This window comes from Cydia amplana, chromosome 19 (assembly GCF_948474715.1).
Source record: "Cydia amplana chromosome 19, ilCydAmpl1.1, whole genome shotgun sequence".
Lineage (NCBI taxonomy): Eukaryota > Metazoa > Arthropoda > Insecta > Lepidoptera > Tortricidae > Cydia > Cydia amplana.
Window position 1 is genome coordinate 11,013,260 of NC_086087.1, and position 23,516 is coordinate 11,036,775.

The window sequence follows — 23,516 nt, forward strand, 5'->3', positions numbered from 1 at the left end:
ACTTTACGTATACATTACCTACTAAGTAGTTAAAGTCTATTTTTTTATTCCGTAGACTAAAATGACATTTCATAGTATGAACATCATGTGTCGTTTCATACTATGAAATGTCATTTTAGTCTACCGAATAAAATAATAGATTTTAGGTATGTATAAGAGATTATTGGCAGAGAGAGATTTTAACGGACGAGTGTAAGCGAGGCCGTAGTAATGAGACAAAAATACTCTATATTCCATTCGAAATATGCTTTTTTTAATGACGTCATAACTTCGGTGGCAAACAGCATACCTGATGGTTAGCAGTCACCGTAGCCTATGCGCATTGCCGAGCCTAACATACCGCACCCTCGTTGAGCTCTGGCAACCTTACTCACCGGCAGGAACACGACAACACTACGATTGATAAACAATTTTCTCAGAAATAACGTACGTAGTGGAGCGTAACATACAAAACAAGGTCATTTTGTCGTCCTACGTTCACTAATCTATTCAGTGCGTATTTTGCCAATAAAGCACTATTTAGGTAACTCCAAAAACCAATTTTTTTTATTCCTTCTCACAATTCTTAAAGCGACGTAGTAAGACGTGCGGATAAACAGCCGGCCGTAATAAATAGCCCCCAGACGGCCGCCTAATTGAAAATGCCGCTGTCTCTTAAAGTTAACTGCCGGCGTGGTTCTTTTTAATACCAGGCATAGAGTAGGAATCCTCTAGACGGAGTTTAGAGCAATTATTTCACGAAACCGATGCTGCCAAAAATACTGGGGTGCGGGGGACGAGGTGAGCGAGTCCCGTGTCGTGATTGGTCCGTTCAAAGACAAGGACGTCACACAAAGACACTGACTAGAAAATGGAGTAAAACTACCGTATATTTGTGGCAGAGGGGGTAGCGCTACTATGCTCAGTCTGGAGGATGTCTTGTCTGTGATACCGGGATACAAGGGACTGTATTACACTAGTTTTTGTACGGTTTTTCTTTCTTTGGGGATGCTGAAGTATCATGTCGGTCGTTAGTCATATAAAATGTTTTGGTTTGGCTTGGTGCTGACATTTAGACTTTTTATTTGTATGTGTACCTATAATAAGGTTTGATAATATTATAAGTTTTACTTATGATGATTTTCTTAATCGAAAGAAAGATATCAAATGATAATTTGTACATGATTTCCGTGGAATTCATTGATTGAGACGGGATTCGAACAATGACCTCCTGTTCAGAAGCCACAACCTTAGGTACCCATGGGCTACGAGCACTTAATGGATCGCCATACAGATTAAGTGTTTATATTTTTCTTATCTGTGTTCCAAAATTTAAAAAACGGGGTTGGCAACTGTAAAAGGTTTTAAAAATGGCGCTAGCATTGGCCTTCCCTGGTTTTTTGATCTTCTTTCTTTTTCTCTCTAACTCACGAGTGAGTTATAGCTTTTTTTTAAATTATGTCACTTATTCATATGAACCAAGTCAACCAAGTAGGTTTAAACGAGTTTTACATTGAAAATGACGTTTATAAATTATTTTTTATCTGTATGGTTATAAATATTTAATTTGATTAATTTAATAGCCGTTTAAATAATTTTTACACAATTTTCAATTATGGCTGAATCCGGATGGGTCTGTGCCTTCGAATCCTAACCTGCCGAAACAAGACAATATGGCGGACGAATGTTTGAAATGTCACCGTATTTAAGAATGATTTCGCTTAAATGGGATTTGGCTTTAAAGGGTTATAAAAAAATGAACTCGACACTATTGGTAGGACTGGCAGGAAAACTTATAATGGCGCCATCTGTTAAAAGCTTCAACCGGCCAACCTCATTTGTGAAAAGACTTCCCATTATTTTGACACTCGAGAAATTTCGACTGTTCCCGCTTCGGACCATTTGGCAACGGCCAGAAATAAGGCTCCAGTGTCCTTATCTTTCGGGTACAAAGGGGGACATTCGTTTTTTTGAGTCATTTATTAATTTTTTTTATACCATATAGGTGGCAAACAAGCATACGGGCCTAAATCAATTAGTTTAGTTATTTAAAGACTTTTTTCCACCCATCTGCACGTATGAAAACCAATTAGCACACTTAAGGACGCCCTGGATGTTTTATGCATATCTCGAATCCCTGGCCTCTATATTTCCTAGTGTATCTAGGTCACTTCCAATCGTTGCCTAGCGACGAGGTGGCTGGGATGCTCTGATAAAATGAAGGCTTCAAATGCTTCTATATTGCATTTCCGTGACTTAGGCAACTCAACTACTAAGGATATTGCGTAGTAAAAGGTCACGTACAGCGAGATGCAAAATTTCATGGACATTTTATGAATGGAATTAACACAAAAAAATTATAGACACTATATTATTTTTTAGTTTATTGGTATTGAGGATAACAACAGCCGTAAATATAACTAAGTCATATGAATGCTTACATAAAAATAAGGCCAATAACAGTCATCCATTGGTTTACGTTATGCAATAGTACATGCATAATGCAAAAACATCATAGTGTACATATATTTTTTGCGACTGGGTGTACAGCGAGCAGTAAATGTGCATACCCACTTTATGAATGAACTCCATTCATTATGTATTAAACCGTTGTTCGAATGCGCCAATTGAGGTTAAGTTGATATGCTGAAGTTATCATTGAGACTTCCATTTCTCATCGTGTTCCCACTTGAGCGCTGAATTTCTTACGACGCAATTCGACACTAGTGATTTAAGAACTGAACAATATCAACCTTCGAGCTTCGTGCATGCCGCCAAGGTTCACGATGACGCGCCGTACACGATGGGCGTGGCGTCCAATAAAGGGTTAACTAAACGGATATCTGTGCGTTATAATAGACTAAGAGCTAACCCTGGCAATAGTAGATCTGGGCGTCTGGCAACTGTTCATCGGTGGAGATGAAGAAGTCCTGGTAAATCTCAAAACTCATGCAGCTGCATGGCTGAACACACTGAATGTTAATATTTGACTTTATAATTATTTTTTTGTAGTTTAAATTTTTAATTAACTGCCTATGCCATACGACTAAATAAATCGGTGGAGATCAGAGTGACAGACTAGCAAAAAATATCAGTTACAAAAAGGAATGCCAAAGAGCAACAAATTTGTATATAAAAGTTCAGTATGTTGACTACATTTCATATGAAATTGAGCATTGGGTTAAAATTAATATAGTTGAATTTTAGACACACTGGTGAAATGCTTCAATTGAGGTTAAGTTGGTATGCTTCTATCATCAAGGCCTCCATTTCTCATCGGGTTCGAGACCACTTGGGCGCCGAACTTCTTAGCGACGCGATTCGAAACTTTCAGAGAACTAAGACGGGACTTAAAAACAGTTAATGGTTTAATTAAACCGATGTCGAATCGAGAACTATGAATATTCCCATACAATAATAATTAATGAATGCTTTAACGGTGACAGACGGTTTGGTGCACCGAACCGAACCACCAGAAAATATATTTATGTTTATGTCATACATACCTATAAACACTTTCATAGTCAACATAGTTTTTGTGTACCTAAAGTACCTAACCACTTTATATGTGGGAGTGATGTTTACGAGTATCTTTTTGGTTTTTAATATTATCATTAGGCATCTCATGTGAGATATCTAATGTCACGAGGTCACGACTCAAGGTCGTGTCAAAACATTACCACCTTAACAAGTTGTTAAATCAGAATCGGCCTCCACACATTGTACGTGAAAACCAAGTATAGTTTTAAAATCCCAGATCCATTTTCACGTGGGTGTCCATGCATGCTAACCGACCAAACTGCGGGCAACTGTTGCCGCGAGGTATGAATTTCGAGGTGTAACGAATTTATCTCGAAATAGCAACACCTGCCCGTGAACGATGCATTGGGTATCGGGTGGCTAGACAGCGGGGAAAATCGTTAGGTTACACAATATGTATAAACTAAATAAATATACTTACCTTTTAAATATATTTTGACAACCTAGTTTTAGATTTCTATGCGTTATGTTTATTCAGAACCACGAGTTATTTTGATTATGAGGTCAAGTGCGAGTCAGACACGCGCCCAGGGTTCCTTACCATCACTCAATCTTTTACTTTTTTTTTCAGGCCAACTCACGCTTAACAGTTTTTATTGTTGCTAAGCAGTATTTTTGTCTTCATTATCATAATTAAATATTCTATTTATTACGGTTTTTGAGATACAACCCTGTGACAGACAGGACAGCGGACGGTTAGTACTTAATTGTGTGTTTTGTAAACCTAAAAAGTGACCAAAATATATGGTTCTCCTCGCCTTGTCGAAATTTCGAATTTCAAAGTTCGCGAAGGAAGCCCGGAGTTCAAGTTCATATTTAAAAATAGCATCTTAATTGGAAGCAAATCTTTGAACACTTTTTTTCAAACTTTGTACTGTTTATTAAAGTTTCATTTATGTAAGTAGGTTAGGTACGCTATATTTATATACGAAATATTTCACCAATTAAAATTTTAAAGCGGCGGTTAAAATAATACTATACTTTGTTTCAGATGTTCCCTATGACAAAGTTATACTCGTAACGAAACCTATTAAGACGTACCGGTCGCTGCAGTAACGGCATTAGACGTGACCTAGTGGGATCTTCTATTCTCATTGTTTGTATCATATCATAGATCTAGCATTACACATAAGGTGTGAGTTCTCAGAATGCAGCTCGCTGAGCACTGCGATTGTGTTTCGAATAGATGAAGTTACTAGAGAAAGTCCAATTCCAATGTGTTTGGGTTAGCATTGTTCATAATTATTCCAAATTTTAAATCTATAGCTTCAGTAGTTCTTGAGATATTTAGCAATGTGACAGACAGACGGACAGACGGACGGACGGACGGACAGAGTCGCACCATAAGGGTACCCTTAAAACTTGTTACTTAACTTATTATTCTAAAACTCTGCTGACTGTACGCACTGCACCTAAATGAGTAAATAACATATTTAAAAGAGTCCATTAAAATTTTATTTCCTAAGTTCTGACATCGGTTTTACCGGTCAGAGAACTAGAACATAACACTGATTTAAACTTTCACGATTTTTACACATTATTAAATTATACAACGGGACTTAATCCCGCGACGCGATTAAGTCCCGTTGTATAATTGAACTAGAACATTAAAACAAGCAACAACGGTTGCACTCCGGGAGTGCCGATAGAAGTGAAAACTCACCTCACTATGTTACCGACGCCCGGTAACACGATACATACATTCAGCGGAGGTATTCTATTTATTTATTATATATTATTATCATTCTCAAATAAGATCACAGTTTTTCATTCATTGACATAAGTTTTTCTTTATTGATTTAAATGCCATTTAAATTATGAGTGGCCACCTTACGGGGCTTACGGTCACGTGATCGGCTTACGCCCCTTACGGTCACGTGATCGCCTTACGCTGTCTCGAGTTTATCATTTTTCCCCACCTCAAAAAGTGCCCAGCGCCGCTAAAGAAGTTTTCACTTCAAAAATTCTTTGGTCCGCTAAAAAGCTGAAAATGAATGTATGAAATCGAATTCACATTTCAGCCCCACACATTTTGTCGATATCCGTTCAGTAAATAATGAACCGACTGAAATGAATGTCTGTTTGATCCTGGCGCAATTTGTCTGTATAAGAAGACGTGTCTTTATTTATGTAACGTAAAGGCGTCTTTTATTGCTACATCTACCCTCTATCTATCTACGTCCGTGGGAATTCTGCATTAAAACATATATTACCGTAAAACGGGGTGAGTAGGTTTCGCGGGGAGAGGTGGGTTATGAATGGGGAGAGAAGGTTTGAGAGGTGAGAAGGGATTTTAAGGCTACTGCTACAAAAGTAATGTATTCCAATTTAAAATGGAGCTATAGTAATATGCATAATAAAAAAAATCGATCCAACAATCTTCCAAAATCACCTTTGTATGAAAACCCCTCTCACCCCAAATATGAGGCACTACGGGGTGAGGTGGGTTTTCCTCTTTATCGTCAAAGTTATGAAATGGAACTACCCAAAATAAAATAAAAACTAAAATACAACCGTCCGGAACACTTATTATATATTATACACCATTCAGTTTTCATATGTAAAAATAAAATGTTATCGAGGTTTGAATTTCAGCGGGCTCAGCACGGTTCCATTTTTATCTACTATCACTAAGCCCGTCACTTTCGCACTTACGTACTTGTTAGAACGTGACAGGCATGGTGATAAATGATAAAAATGCGACCGTGCTACTAGGGCAGTTTTGACCCTACTAACCCCATTTTACGGTACAAAACGTGATAACAAGCGAACATGACAAAAATGTAACGACACTTTGAGTTTAAAGTTAAAACCTGATCTTCTTCATTCATTACTTAGTCGGATGAAAGTAAACAATGCCAATTCCTAAAGCCGATATCCTGGAAGTCGAATGTCGAAACCGGGATCGGGTGACTGGATTGATGGCCGCTATCTCTTTAATTGTCCTTCGGGAAAAATGATCACATTCCCGGCCGAAATGGGAGACGATAACGAACTTTGCGGGTGCTGTTATTGAGCTTTTATACTTGACATAAAAGAAGTAAAGGAAAATAGTTACTTTCAAATGTGCAGTGAATTGAGTGAATATATGTATTAAATAGTATACTAGTAGTTCTGTGAGCTGTAGACCTCGCCGACCACCATGGCTCCGCCATTTTGAACAAAAATAATAATAATAACATACTAAATAGAAATAAAAAAAATTATCCAACCTGCTTACCAAATTTCATGAGATACGATTGAAAAACGCGACCAGTGCAATTCACGTCACCATAAATAAAAATCTCATCGTACTCGGCGATAGGTGAAAAATTAAAAAAAATCATAACTCCGAAAATACGAAAAATCGCGGAACATACATGGGGGTGATTCAGATAGCCCTCTAGGTCCTCTACCTCCCAGCTTCAGTATATCACTACTTCTTGGGACACCTTGTATATTATTTAAATGTTCGGCTCGCCACTTAAATTAATCCACTTCAAGAATCTAATTGAGTTGAACATCTAATAGTTCAACTAAGTATTTGCAAGTATTTACCGCGACAATTCAATTTGTGGTTTGTTATTGGGTATATTTATTCTCAACTATTCGCTAGGTGCACGACTGGCGCTGCCCTCATTTTGTCAGACTTTCTACCTTAAATCTTATGGAGTAAAATTAGTTCAAGCGGCTGCCGCTAGTACTATTGTCGGACATTCCATAAGATTACCTGTGTTTATGACGATCAGCGCCACTTCCCCCTCCACCGACTTCGCACCTTGCCAATAGCTTCTGTCAGCTTCTGAATGATAATGATGATTGATAACAACTATCTTATGTCCTTTCTCGGGCCTCACACTATCTCCATATTTTTTTTATCTACATCGCGTTTTTATCGCATGTCACCATGCCTGTCACGTTCTAACAAGTATGTAAGTGTGAAAGGGACGCGCATAGTGATAGGTGATAAAAATGAAACCGTGCTGCGCCCGCAGTTCAGTGGTTTATGCGATAAGAAAGTTACTATCGGAGTTATAATATTAGTAGGAATAGTCAAACTATAGTGTTGTAAATACGCATTGCGTATTACGCAACACACTAGTGTATACTTATACACTACATAGAGTACAATAAATACGGCTACCATCAGTTTGGCACTGACATAAACGCCATCGAGAACGTACGTAATTTACTTTCTATACATCTCGTTTGCACTTATATGCGAGTACGAGCGAGATGTATAGAAAGTAAATTACGTTCTCGATGGCGTTTATATCAGTGCCAAACTGATGGTAGCCGTACAAGTCCTTTTATGCAATACGTATTATTGTTGGCTTCGGTGACTGATTTACAAGTGAAATGTAGCACTTGTGCTGGAATAATACATTTTGTATTCAGCTTCGACCACTTTGGCATACTTTCCGAGGAGGGAGTTCTGGTTTATTTGGTTTAATTTGACTTGTAGCAAAGAAATTTAAGTAGGTAGGTGAAAAACTTTGCCGTCTTTGTGAATTAACTTCTCTCAATACTATGTAGGTACTATCGTTGTAATCGCAGTAGATTATCTTATCCAGAGTTACTAAAAAAATATTGTATGTTAGATCTTAGTTCCAGACGCTCGTTACTTGAAGCAAAAGTATTATACGGCATCTGTAATAATCAGTTTGACTGTATTGCTCTTAACAACAAACTCAGTTATAGAGTACCCAGTCGCAGTAGGCAGCGAGAGGCGCGCCCGCACCAGCTGTTTGTAACCGGCCGCTGCCGCACGCACGCTGGTGAGCGCGCTCCTCTACGCAGACTTGTCTATACTTACAATAAAAAATTTAATCACGTAGATATTTTTGGTTGTAGTTTAAGTGTTTATAAAAAACGTATTATTGATGTTTTAACAAACCCTACAATTTAAGTAGGTACTTCTTCTAGTTTCTTACTTATAATGTATTTCCAGTACCTACCAAATATATAAATATAACTAACCATTCTATGTTGTTGTTGACACCGGGAGCCCTTAAGACTAACGGTGATTAGTTTAGCTCTGAATGAACATTATTCATACTAATTAGTGGTAAGCGCCGTGGGCCACACATATGGTAGATATTATGGTAATTAGTGTAATAAGTATAACTTGTAGTGGCTGTTTGTTTACCTAAATAAATGAAAAAAAAAAAAAAAACTTAAAGCCCAATGTCGATTCGGACTTGCAAATTGGTTTAAGTTTGATCTTATTATGATATCACTTGCACGTTAAACTCGTTCGTATAATCAATTAATCAGTTATAAATCAATGAGTTCTAGATGCGCTTCGAGTAATCTGTGCACTTTAAGGTTTACCATATAAAATCCTGTGTTAATAGCTTTAGAATGGAAATGAACAGAAAATTAGTTATGCACACATTTTATGCTTCTTCAACCAATTTTAACAATAATTTTCAGATTTATTTTTACTATATAAAAAAAATATTTTCTTACCTTAATGGAAAATAAATGTACATTTTTTCTTGATTTCAGGTAAAAACTACAGAAGTGCCTCACGTGTTCACAAATCAATATATTTTCATGTAGTTCGAGATCATTGGTTGAACATTATCAGGTAAAATATTATATAACTTAGCTTTCTCAAATAATAGCATTTTGTTTGAAGTATGAATGAAAAAGAAGAATGAGTTTGCAGCTTTTAGTAACTGAACTGACCTATCCAGGAATTGTTCGTTTTATAAATATTTTCCATAAAAGTATATATTTATTTGGGACAATCGAATCACTTTCAAGTTAATGACAATTAGGTTAAGGGCTTAGCTTTCATGTGAAAACATGGTTTAAATATTCTACGTTGAAAGCCAACTGCCAGCAGGAGGCAAATACATATCAACAATTCTAAGTAATTCCGGGGCTTTTTCGTGACGTCGCGGGGACTTGAGTGACGGCATAGAGAAAAAAAATACATAGAGTGCTCACTCCATACATCAGTTTTAGTACCAAAAAGACTATTAGCATCTAGCATCGAGTAGCGGAACTATCAGTACTGCTACTTGACAATAGATGTAGCACCGACCGGAAAGTCTTATACTGTTGAGATAAGACTTTCCGGTCGGTGCTACATCTATTGTCGAGTAGCAGTACTGATAGTTCCGCTACTCGATGCTAGATGTAGACACTGAAATTAATAGTCTGAACTGATGTATGGAGTGAGCACTCTTGTCTTACTTATTTCTCTATGGTGACGGCGACACTCTTATGATGTACGACTTTGCGCAGTAAATATTGTTAAAACAGTAAGATTTTATAATCCTAAAAGAAGAAAATACTTTGGGTGTAAACCTCCGACATCCGTCCGTTGTATCTGTATTCCTATAGATAGTACATCATCTTCATCATCTTCCTCGTGTTGTCCCGGCATTTTGCCACGGCTCATGGGAGCCTGGGGTCCGCTTGGCAACTAATCCCAGGAATTGGCGTGGGCACTAGTTTTTACGAAAGCGACTGCCATCTGACCTTCCAACCCAGAGGATAAACTAGGCCCTTATTGGGATTAGTCCGGTTTCTTCATGATGTTTTCCTTCACCGAAAAGCGACTGGTAAATATCAAATGATATTTCGTACATAAGTTCCGAAAATCTCATTGGTACGAGCCGGGGTTCGAACCCGCGACATCCGGATTGCAAGTCGCACGATCTTACCGCTAGGCCACCAGCGCTTCTCTATTCCTATAGATAGTACAGTTTATGTAATTCTGAGCAAGAATAAAAGAAAATGTGAATCCAAACGATTACGATTTCGGCTTTTCATTTTCAAATCTTACCAACTTATTTTTATGCTGTGCATTATCGTCAAATCCCGTTTATCAATGTTGTAATTCATTGGAAATCAGGATTGGACAAAATACGTACTCTAGTTTCCCTTTAGTACTTATCATGGGTATGTGAATTCATAGAGGCGTATTCAAAATATCAATGAATCACACGTTAGTTATTTAGGTATATAAATAATCCCAATTTTATTAGAAGCAAGACTGTTAATGACTTATAAAGCAGCATTGATTGCCATATAATTTAAATTACAATTGGATAACAACTGAAAGTAATTTAAATTAATCAATTTAAATTAAAAAAAAATAGTTTACATTAATTTATGTTTAGTATCGCTCATTATATTTAATCTAATTAATTTACATGAAAACATATTGACTTGCATATAAATGTACTTATCATTACCTAATTGAATAATTGTTTTGTTCTTCTAATTGTAAATAATTTTTGGATCTGACGATGTACAATTAATACAAATAAATCTATTCTATTATATTCTAACCTACTGTTCACAATACGATACCGTGAGATGGGGCGACGATTTCTCTCGGTGGCTTTTTGCCCCCAACGTGACATGTACGCCACGTCTATTTTGTGATTCTGGAAGAATAATGTCTGGAGTTGAGCTTGTTTGTGTTATGTCGACTACAATGGTACAAATGGAAGGTCATGTTGCGTCAATGTTGTTTATGATTCACTTCTTTCTAAATAAGTAGTAAAATCATAAACCAAAATAGATATCATACTTTTTTTTTATTAGCCTATGTGTGTGTCCCACTGCTGGGCAAAGGCCTCCCCTCTCCTTTTCCAATCCTCCCTGTGCTGAGCAAGATCCCGCCAATCCCGCTGGAATGCATCCAAGTCGTCCCGCCATCTCTTTCTCGGTCTGCCTCTGCCTCGACTACACTGGGGATGCCAGCTAGTGGCTATTTTGGCCCATCTGTCAACATGCATCCGGCAGACATGTCCAGCCCAGTCCCACTTTTGCCTGGCGGTCTTCACCCCAACATCAACGACTCGGGTTTTGGAGTGAAGCTCTGTGTTCCTCACCCTGTCAGACCTTCGGACACCCAGGATACTTCGCTCCATTGCCCTTTGGCAAACCTTGAGCCGGGATTTCTGCGCCTCAGTTAATGACCAGGTTTGGGCACCTTAGGTGAGGATGGGCAAGATATCATGTCACTAAAGAAAATTCGACCAAATCCAGCTTACGCGGTGAAGACGCGGGTTCGATTCCTGCCTCGGCCACCGGTGGATATGGTCACATTTTCTTTAGTGTAAGTACCTATGATATCTATTTCAATTTATAACTTAAATATAGTAGTGGGACTTCTAAGAGAAAAAAAAACAATATATTTTCATAAAATAGTTCGAAGGTCTAAAATCATTGATTTTAATAATATACCTACTTAAGACGCACCAGTAATATTTTATTTTAATTATTTGGATTTAGATTAGCTGTCTCTTTATCATAATACTTATACTTAATAGTAGTTTTTCGAACGCTATCAAGAATTAAACCACTGTTTTACACGATAGGTACTGTTGAGCAACTGTACAGTAGGTACCTACTTAATTCTGATTCATAGGAAATATTCTAGTAAGTAATTATACGGGATTCTGCGGAGGGCGCGTCTGTGCCGTGATAGATTAGACTGCAATCGATCGGCGACTGTCGTTCCGTGCCAGTCAGTCGCTTAATGGAACTGTAGAAGATGTAGGTACGAGACCGGAGGACAATTCAAACTTACATTTTGGTATCCAAATGATGTAATTTTGTTCTGATTCGCTCGTGCGTCACGCCCGCGCCAAGTACGAGTAAAATACATGCGCGATTGATTACTAAGTAAAATAATTTAGACAATAATATCGTTTTGATGTCAAAGTGTTCGTTCGCTCGTATTAAATCTCTCGAAAGGCAGTATGTGGAATCTTATCTCCTTTATTTTAATCAATTAAGTCTTATTCCATAAAAAATTGGATTGGTAGTTGGAAATTGGATTGGTTGATTGGTAGAGAATGCCTTAAGGCATTAAGTCCGCCATTTGTACCTTCATGTATTGTGCAATAAAGATTAAAATAAATAAATAAATAATAAAAAAACAATTTAAGAATGACAAAAGTGTCGGTAACTCGATTAATTAAGTGAAAGGTAATAGACGCCTCTAGAAATTTCCATTCTATCCCCAGTATTTTCAGCCTGTTTAAGTGGTATTTGAGATTTTAGTGTCCCTAAAAAACGTAAGATTCGGATTTTATGGTCACAATTTAGATGAGATTAGTCTTAATTGCTTCTACAGTCTGTTGCGGGTCATTTAGAGGGGAAGTGTTCAATTATAGGCAACAGTTTGGAACGAAATGTCTCATTATTGGCTAAATTCCAGTTTTTTCTTGATGGCGTACTATATTGGGCTGAATGTGGAGATTTGAGTCGAAATATAATAAGGCGTTTGTTTTTTGTAAGTAATTTTCTCTTTCGGCAGCTAAATTACTATAATTAAATCTCTAGTTTTTTGCGAAAATATAACTTTTACATTCATATAACGACTTCATGAAGCGCTGGTGGCTTAGCGGTAAGAGCGTGCGACTTGCAATCCGGAGGTCGCGGGTTCGAATCCCGGCTCGTACCAATGAGTATTTCGGAACTTATGTACGAAATATCATTTGATATTTACCAGTCGCTTCTCGGTGAAGGAAAACATCGTGAGGTAACCGGACTATTCCCAATACGGGCCTAGTTTACCTTCTGGGTTGGAAGGTCAGATGGCAGTCGCTTTCGTAAAAACTAGGGCCCACGCCAATTACTGGGATTAGTTGCCAAGCGGACCCCAGGCTCCCATGAGCCGTGGCAAAATGCCGGGACAACGCGAGGAAGATGATGATAACGACTTCATGAATATTCCAAGTATTTCTTCGATAAGGTGACTACTGAAAGTGCTTTACTGTTGCGACATTACTGGGCGTTTTTTTTTGTTGTCCCCTACACTTTTTTTTCACATTTGGGATTTTTTATGTTATTTCTACTCAGAATCACGAGCTCTTTTCCTTATCTTCTCCTAATAGGAGAAAAAAGTGTCCTAAGGTTTTTATTTCCATTACGTCACCATTTTTCATAGACTTTGTATGGCGGTCGCGGAATGGAAAGATCGTAAAATGTATGGAAATTTTGGGGCACTTTTTTCTCCTTTTAAGATAGAAAGAGCTCGTGATTCTGAGTAGAAATAACATAAAAAATCCCAAATTTGAAAATAAAAGTGTAGGGGCCACAAAAAAAAACGCCCATAAACTTGCAAGACAAGCACCCCTTCGTGAGGTAGAAAGCTTTTTTAAATGTATTTTTGTATTGCATTGAAATAACAAATTTCCTTTTCTAAAACTATTGATTTAGAAAAGGAAATCTCTGATTACGTTTCCAATTTTATTCTGTATTTATATAGAGAATAGAAATGATATTAACCGGAATGATAATAAGCTGAATTTACTCTTACATTTTTTTAAATAAGAAATGTCGTTTTAACGAATTCAAATACATGGATCACAAAATTATTTATGAAACACTACATTGTAAAAGTCTTTTGCACAGATAACAAAATGCGAAATGCATTCAATGTATTGAATTGTAAATTAGTGCTAGTACCCAATTTGCATAATTTATTCATTCATAAAGCTATAACAAAAGTTTATATCACGGATAATTTCGAGTCGCAGAGTTCATGTCGAGAAACTGCTTAACTTGTCTCGTAACTTCATTTATTGATCAAGTTATTCAAGTTTTATGTGTGTAGGCATTTTGAAAATCATATATTGATTTAAACTTTCACGATTTTTACACATTATTAAATTATACAACGGGACTTAATCGCGTATCTAAGTTTTAAGATTTACCTCCGACGTTTCGAGGACGTGTCCACGGGGACAACGCCGTCCTCGAAACGTCGGAGGTAAATCTTAAAACTTAGATACGCGATTAAGTCCCGTTGTATAATTTAATAAAATCATATATTTTTAGTAAACTAGGTCAGAGTTTGTGAGCAATAAACTATAACACCTTGAACAATAAGTTCAGTTCAAAATGACTAAATTTTACGTGACGGAAGACATAGGTAAACCTTGGAAATTTTTAAGTCCGTTAAAAATTTTACTTTGATCATCATATTGCAATAAACCTTCCTGAGATAAGATAAACGTACTGGTGCTCGACGCGGTACCAGTACATCATCTTGAAACTTAAGTCATTGTCAATAGAGGTGACAGCAGGGTGTCATCTATTGGGCATTAGCATATCGAGCACTAGTACGTTTACCCTTATCAATGGCTAAAAAGGTACATAAAAAGTATCCAAAAGAATTCCAAAAAAATTTCCTTCCTCCTTGGAAATTTTTAGTTGAGTTAAAACTTTCTGAGAGAGATTTAAAACGTCCTAAAAATGCTGTAGGGGTACCTATTTACCCAAGGCACCGATACATTTTTGGCATCCATTGAACCAAATCAGCCTAACGACTCCGATCATTGAATTCTACGCTACGGTGTTTTAACGACCGATAATAAGCTCTCAATGGACCGATGTTAACATTGTTCCCGATCAGACATAATGAAAGAAATGGCCAATGTGAAACCTTACCGGTATTGTTAAATGAGTAAAAAATATTGTTCATTATATAAGGGTAATTACTTAAATGAAAAATGAATTGAATGAACTCACTCACTGGATGGAGGGCTCCGTCAATTTTTCTTTAACCCTTTATATTTATAGTCTCAGAGAAAATATCCGATAACGTCATCTTTTTGTATTTTTTTCTTGTACAGTATTTTTAGGACTATAGATTGGAGATGAGGCCTGTATTGACGACTTTTTTTAGTCTTGCCAGGGTTAATATATGACATCTATTTCAGCTTATAATTTATATACTTATAGTAGTGTGCCTGCTTAAAATACAAACCAAAGCTGTGAACTCATACTGAATTCACGATTCCATATGCATAATTATATTACTCGATGCAATTAAATCGACCTGAATCAGACTATTCAATGGAATCAGGCTATACTACTAATTGTTTTAATTAAACCGCGGGTTGGGCAGACTCTGAAATATAACAATCTAGAGACATAATAAAATAAAAATAGTAATAGATAAGTCAAAGTTTCGTCTTCTATATCGATCAACAATTGCTATTCGTGTCTGGCAAAGAAGTCTAAGTTAGAAGGCTTTGGTAGAATAAATCATTATAAAAAATGTCTGTTCCATCTTCGTATAAAAAAAAAGCGGCCAAGTGCGAGTCGGACTCGCCCATGAAGGGTTCCGTATTTAGGCGATTTATGACGTATAAAAAAAACTACTTACTAGATCTCGTTCAAACCAATTTTCGGTGGAAGTTTACATGGTAATGTACATCATATATTTTTTTTAGTTTTATCATTCTCTTGTTTTAGAAGTTACAGGGGGGGGGGGACACACATTTTACCACTTTGGAAGTGTCTCTCGCGCAAACTATTCAGTTTAGAAAAAAATGATATTAGAAACCTCAATATCATTTTTGAAGACCTATCCATAGATACCCCACTCGTATGGGTTTGATGAAAAAAAAATTTTGAGTTTCAGTTCGAAGTATGGGGAACCCCAAAAATTTATTGTTTTTTTTCTATTTTTGTGTGAAAATCTTAATGCGGTTCACAGAATACATCTACTTACCAAGTTTCAACAGTATAGTTCTTATAGTTTCGGAGAAAAGTGGCTGTGACATACGGACGGACAGACAGACGGACAGACGGACAGACAGACAGACAGACATGACGAATCTATAAGGGTTCCGTTTTTTGCCATTTGGCTACGGAACCCTAAAAACATGTACTTTACCCATATAACTGAAATAATGATTTTTTTCAAAGCTAATTTATTAATTAGCTACCTACCTTACCTATTACCTATTATTATAGGTAGATAGATAGATAAATTCTTTATATTTATACCCACAACATGCATGGCATTAACATCAGATCAAACAAAAAGGAAAAGTATAAAATAAAAACATGTAGGTACTTACTGCTGTTTTCTAATAGTGCCCTTTGACCTTTTAAACTTTTCCAAAGCCGGCAAATAATGACAAGTGATTTATGAAATTACACCTCGTTTATTCTTGTACCGGCCGCATTCAACTTGGCCTGTTATCAAAACGTTTTGTCATATTTTCAACCTTATCCATATACTTATAAAGTATTTTTTGTATAAGTTTGTTTACCAAAGACAAGGTTATTGTTAAGACACGACAGGCGCCGTTACATCGGAGTTTGCGTCGACTTGAATTAGTGTGAAAAAGCGGGAAAGTTTTTGAAGATTTTCTTGTTCCTTGAAAAACATTCATAATTCATAATTTATTTATTTAATTCATACACAAATAAGAACTTACGAACTATAGTCATCCTTTTCTTTTGAGTACTATAGTACTGGCGTAAGACAAATATAGTATGATTCTCTCTGTCTATGTTTGAAATGAGACAGTCCTTTGGCATATAACACTTTAAGCTCTCGCGTTTTGTACACATATTTAATTTCACAAACAGTCCTTTGGCAAACTATATTTTAATATTTAACATTTTTTTAAACTCAATCATATCTAGTATACCCACCGAGACCGAAGAAGGGAACTACAAAAATATTAATCTTCGTGTATCGGGCAACCATCGTTTAATACTTGTACAGTCACCTGCATTAATATGTTACTCTTTGAAGGCCGCAAAAATATCTCACACGATCTTATTTGTAGAGCCATAAGAGCGTGTCACATAATTTTGCGGCCATCGATATTAAACTTTCGTGAGACATATTTTAAACTGTTTATACGACAACGGTTTCACCCACTTGAATTTTTAGTCGCTATTGGCGACGAGTTGCAGTCGCCGCGAGCACTCGAGCCTGAGGATGGACCCGCGAAGGGCCCGAAACATGTCGCCAATAGCGATTAAAAATTCAAGTGAGTGAAACCGTTGTCGTATAAACTATTTTTGCGGCCTTCGAAGAGTAACATATTATTGCAGGTAACTGTACCAGTGGAGCAGAAGCTTATGTTGACGACGCTTTATGATGCATCTCGCTTAAAACCCACTTATCGAGTTTATAGCCCGAGATTGCTCATAAAATAGTAGTAGTAGTAGTAAAATACTTTATTGTACAAAAAGAAACATAAAACATGAAAGAACACACATCGTTAGTACAAAGGCGAACTGATCCCTTTCAGGGATCTCTTCCAGTTAACCCTTGAGCAATAAAATAGGTTACTGTTTCGCGGTACAATGTGAAAGTTTGAAGAAATGGTGCTGTAAAAAAGCGCTGGTGGCCTAGCCGTAAGAGCGTATATGTACGAAATATCATTTGATATTTATTTATTTATTTAAACTTTATTGCACAAAAGAAAAACTTATCGTACAAAAGGCGGACTTAATGCCAAAAGCATTCTCTACCAGTCAACCTTAAGGCAAAGCAGAGAGATTGTGGGCGGTGCAACTGCTACTACTACTAACAAAATTTAATATAAACCGCAAAGCTAATTTAAAAAATTTAACACACATAATATACACGATACATATAATATAAATACATATACCTAACAATTTAAATATATACAATAAAATATATAAATTATATAACTAAAACTAGGAATCCTTCATTCTACCAGCAAAGAAAGCACGTACCGATTTCTTAAAAGCGAACTTGTTTGGGGCATTTTTAATACTAAGGGGGAGTCGGTTCCAAAGGCGCGCTACCTGCACGCAGAACGAATCTGACATGAAGCCAGTACGATGTGGAGGGATGGATAAAGACATATTGCCAGAAGAGCGAAGCTGACGGTCGCGAGAAACGCCGTAGTATTGAAAGAGTGACTTGAGGTATACAGGAGAGAGTGGATCGTTAAGGACAGAGTATAAAGAGCAAAGCATGCGAACACTGCGTCGTTGACGGATGGGAAGCCAGCCAAGCTGGGAGCGGTACGCAGAGACATGATCGTACTTACGCAGGCAAAAAATGAAACGAATGCAGTTATTGAGAAGGCGATCCAACTTATTAAGAAGTTCTTCAGATAGGTCCGGATAACACACATCACCATAATCAATTATAGGTAGAATTAGAGTGTTTAAGGAGAATTTTAGTCTTAATGGGCAAAAAGTGCTTTAGCTTGTTTAGTGAATGAAGAGAACCCATAACAGTAAGAACCCAAAATATGTAAGTACCAGTCGCTTTTCGGTGAAGGAAAACATCGTGAGGAAACCGGACTAATCCCAATAAGGCCTAGTTTCCCCCTCTGGGTTGGAAGGTCAGATGGCAGTCGTTTTCGTAAATACTAGCGCCAATTCCCGGGATTAGTTGCCAAGCGGACCCCAGGCTCCCATGAGCCGTGGCAAAATGCCGGGACAACGCGAGGAAGATGATGGTTTTGTAGAAAAACCCCTGTCTAAGCGCTGTTGTCATGATCTTATTACGTTACATAATTTTAAATAGATTATTAATCATGAATACTTTTGCACCATATCTATTTTGTAACTACTTTGTACAAAATTTCAACTTCATTTGGCAATATACAAAGTTGCTTTTGGGACAATCTTGTCGACTAAGAATCCCGGAATACTAAGTGGTATTTAGAGCAACTATTTAGTCTAAATGGAGCCAATAACCTGAGTAAACTGTGTATTAGCTCTGATTAACTCTAAACATTCTTAGGGTTGACAATTTGGGTGATGTCGCGATGTCGGAAAATTAGAACATGCATGTATCATCGCTGATCAAATATCAAACCAAAATCTTATCTGCAAATAGGCTACAAAAGTAATATATTTTTTATTTCAATAAAATCAATATTTTAAATCACTTTATGTAAATTATAATATTTATAGGTAGGTAATATTTACTTATTGTGTTTTTGATTGAAATATTTTACATGATGAGATTTATGAGTCCTGTGAAATGAAATATTGTTTTTATTGAATTAATTAAAACTTAAAACTAAAAAAAACTCCTGTCACTAGGTACTTAAATCACTCTAATGTAAAAAAACTGCTATTTTAATGGTATTTATTCTTTTACATATTGTACACTAACATAGATATAGGTAGTTAAATTGTTTTTTAATATAATACATTTAAGAAAAGAGGGATTCATTTATTAATATAATAACTAACTATAAATTAAATATTTAAAAACTAAACTAAAATTAAAATAAACCTACTTAAAAAATTAAACTAATACTTACAATATTATATTAAAACTAAAATATACTAATAAAAAAAGATGAATATAAAAAGAAGTTATAAAAAGAACACCCCTTCTAAAACGTCCGCCTGCGGCATGGAGCCCATAACGCTGGCTGCGTTACCTCTCTGTATTGCCAGCGATATGCGCTGGGAGAGGTAAGCGCCAGCCCTATGGTCTCCCGAGGCGTCGACCAGCCGTGTCGACAGGTCCCCCATGAAAGTTTTCATGTCCGCCGACCAAGGACCCATTGTTTCTACTGCAAGCGCCGCAAACTCATAATCGTGCAGTAAAGATGAGTATTTGCGGCGCTTGAGTAGTTGGGCCTGGTCGGCAGCAGCGCCAGCCTGTGCCCGGGTAGCCTGGATGTGGGACTGCGCAAAGGTGTCTACGCATGTAGCGTCCCACACCAAAGGCCTACCCAGTCTCCACGGCACCAATGTGGCTCCGTCCGGTCGCTTGCCATCGTCTCTCGCCATGCCTGAGGGTTCTAAAGTAGCAGGCACAGAAACGGTAGCAAGCGACCGCCGTATCAAATCATTAATGGTGCCGTGGCGATATAAACGGCCGGCGCTTTTGATGCAAGAGAGGCCATGTCGACCTAGCTGGTCCACGTCCTTGCCGCAAGCACAGGTGTGGGCGGAGCATATTTTGGCTCCAATTCGCAGGCAAACTGATTGCAAAAATGAATAAAATCGCCTTTTTAAATCTAATTAAATCACGGATTTTTGATACACGTAATATTTTTAATTTATAGTAACTCGTGATGCCGAGTGATAGTAAAAAGTTAGAGACGTCAGGATGTTTTTTAAATTAATTAAGGGTGTGTTTTATTATAATACAGTATTATCTCATGAATTAGCTGACTTGAAACAAACACAGATGACAAGTTGACAACCCTATCGTAACGGCAACACAATTAGACATAATTTAATTTAATGCGGATCCTAATTGCAAATAGGTTGTGGCTGTTGTGTACTAGTTGTTGCTTAAATGATCGTGATGTTTATCTTTGTGTAAAATATTTCATTTTTTATATGGCTATCGGTCGTTTAAGGGGACGGTATATGACGTTTTCGATTTAGAGCTCACTTTGTACAATCAATTTGTTCAAGAAATGTTTAATAACTGCATTAAATTATACGTAAATTTGTTCACGAAGAAGCCGTGTACCGGCTCTTCACGGCATAATATTTTTTATTTGCTGTAATTCTCTACAAATCGACACTAAAAGTATCCAAAAATCAAAATATGGAGTTCCGTTTGAGCAACACGCATTACAGTTTTGCCTTTAACAGTAATTGAGTTGTTGTGTGATTTTGAAAGCTAGATAACTAAACTAGCAAATTATTATCTACTTATATTTTTACTCACAAATACAACACAGAAATTCAATCCCAAATGTAAACTTTCGTACAATTTCCATACATTAACGACATCACTCAAAATTCTTCTTCGAGTCAGATGGCCGCTGGCCTTGGATCGAAGCAGACGTGTACGTCGTCATAGCTCGTTTTTGACATTATTTAGACATTTCATCATATACGCATACGAAAATGTATACCAGTAGATAAATTGTATTTCAAAAAATAGGGTAAATAAATTTATTTAAAATTTGATTTGTTGTTATTTACAGGTCGTAACGATCGAAAACAGCAGTAAACTATGCTAAAACAATACGATTACAATTGAATTTAAGTAACTTGTTCCTTCAAAAACCGCTTAAAATGAAAAAAGTTTAAAGACTCGTTTTACTGATTGGGATTGATTTTCATTATGCTGGTATCAATTTTGCGTCATTAAAAAAAAGTATATGACTTCTGTACGTCAATGACATTTGATGTGAATTGTAATCTTGTATTTACGTTAGAGAATATTATATATTCATTTAAATATTACTTACCTATTAATACGAAGCGTAATTCGTTTAATACCTGAAAGTCTTAGTGTCTACACCTACTTTGTTGCCGTTCGTTCCGTCTATATGTGTGCGATTACGTGCTGTTCTCAATAATCAAGAAACAAGCCATAATCTTCAAGAATAAAATAACAGCAAGACCAGCATTTAGTACTAACTAGTTTTTGCGGATTTGGAGACAAGAGATGAAGCTTACAGGCTAATACCGCTGCGGTCTGGTTATTGTTATGTGTATATATCGAGTATTATATAAATTTACTATAAAATAACAATGTTTTATTTCAATGACATTATGTGCGTAGGTATGTATGTTTCGGTGATTATAAGAATTTTGTCCACACAATAATTGTGCAAAGCAGAGACTGCATCATGCTTTCTTTACGGTATAAGCGGTATGGTACCGTTATTATTTATCAATACCGGTTCGTTTTGAAGGTAAAACTATACCGGTTGAAATACAAAGTACGGTACCGGTATAAAATTACAGCAGGGACAACCATTTTTATAGGTGTACAGTCAGCTGCAGAGAAAAGGTACGACCAGATAGATAATTGTATGCAGGGGTGGTACCTTTTCTCTGCAGCTAGCTGTACCTAAACCATCATTGACCGAGCGTTGGCGAAGGTCTCCGTTTCAACTTGGGCAAAAATGCTTTCGTATGTCCGAATTCTTCTCCTTTGCATATCACATTTCTCAACTGATTCTCGTGAAAATTCGGTAGTCCGATATAATTATTCGGTTTCTTTTTTTTTTGAACAATTTAAAATAGGCAGAAATTGTCATAAAGGACTTAAGCGCCAGTAGGGTCTGTGCATAGAATACCGCCTATAGAAACCTAATATTGGTCATTTTGTTCGCGACGCAACTCACCAAACTGTGAGGTGCGGGAGGGGTACTCACGGCGTTGCGATTGGTCGTTTCAAATATGGCGCGATGTCACGTGTCAGCGTAGGGATGGGACACGTTCATTACGGACAGTGGTACAGTGGTACAGTAATTTATTGTGGTAAAATTGTTATCATTTAGTTTAGGTACTTAAAGTAAACTTATTTAAGAATATTATTGACTAATAATATTTTAGCAAAGTACAAATAAAGGTAAAATCTAAAAATTTTACTTAACATAATGGCATTTATATTTAAAGTTGTTCCCGCATCTTGCATTTTAAACTTTAGACCTTTATATTATTTCCACTTAAAATCGCGATCTCTTTCAATCCTAATACGAGAAAAAATTGTCACCGAAAGTTCATACAATTTACTTTCCGTTTTGTTACGGTCATTATAGTGTTCTATTAAAAACATAATGAAATAGGCCAAAAAAATTTGGTACATTGTTTTTTTCTCAGTAAAAATGGAAATGGTTTGTTATTCTGAGTAGTGTCGCGGGTTCGAAACCCGGCTCGTACCAATGAGTTTTTTGGAACTTATGTACGAAATATCATTAGATATTTACTAGTCGCTTTTCGGTAAAGGAAACATCGTGAGGAAACCGGACTAATCCCAATAAGGTCTAGTGTACCCTCTGGGTTGGAAGGTCAGATAGCAGAAGCTTTCGTAAAAACTAGAGCCTACGCCAATTCTCGGGACTAGTTGCCAAGCGGACCCTAGGTACCCATGAGCCGTGGCAAAAGCCGAAACAACGCGGAGAAGATGATGACGTATGTCTATCACAAACCAAAACCGAGTTCCCTCGCACTTCTTTGAAGTTCATCGTCGGGTCCATCTCGTGACATGAGACCTAACTTATCTCCTAGAGGATTCTAAAAAACCCACACAACATATGCCTATCACAAACCAACACCTAGTTCCCTCGCACTTCTTTGAAGTTCATCATGAGGCCCATCTGGTGACATGAGACCTAACTGCGCACCTACGCGATTCTAAAAAAACTCACCCATTTCTTATTTTAATACTAGAACTCTATAATGATTATACTACTAGCAAAAAACGAAAATACGTATACCTACTTAATATTTAAGATAAACTACCATTATATTAAAACTACAGATTAATTACATTATTATATTCAATTAAAAGTAAAAGAGAATCA

General features: G+C 36.8%; 1 protein-coding gene and 1 long non-coding RNA gene across 2 annotated transcripts in view; one reads left to right on the forward strand and one right to left on the reverse strand.

Annotated features, from left to right (window-relative positions):
• The window catches only part of LOC134657029 (uncharacterized), a 39,616-nt gene extending 29,596 nt beyond the window's left edge, over window positions 1-10,020 (reverse strand). Inside the window, exon 1 of the long non-coding RNA XR_010097584.1 lies at window positions 9,983-10,020. This is a non-coding gene — a long non-coding RNA (uncharacterized LOC134657029). The remainder of the gene's footprint in view (window positions 1-9,982) is intronic.
• Window positions 1-23,516, forward strand: part of LOC134656855 (uncharacterized) — a 494,896-nt gene that overhangs the window by 139,063 nt on the left and 332,317 nt on the right. The window lies entirely within an intron of this gene.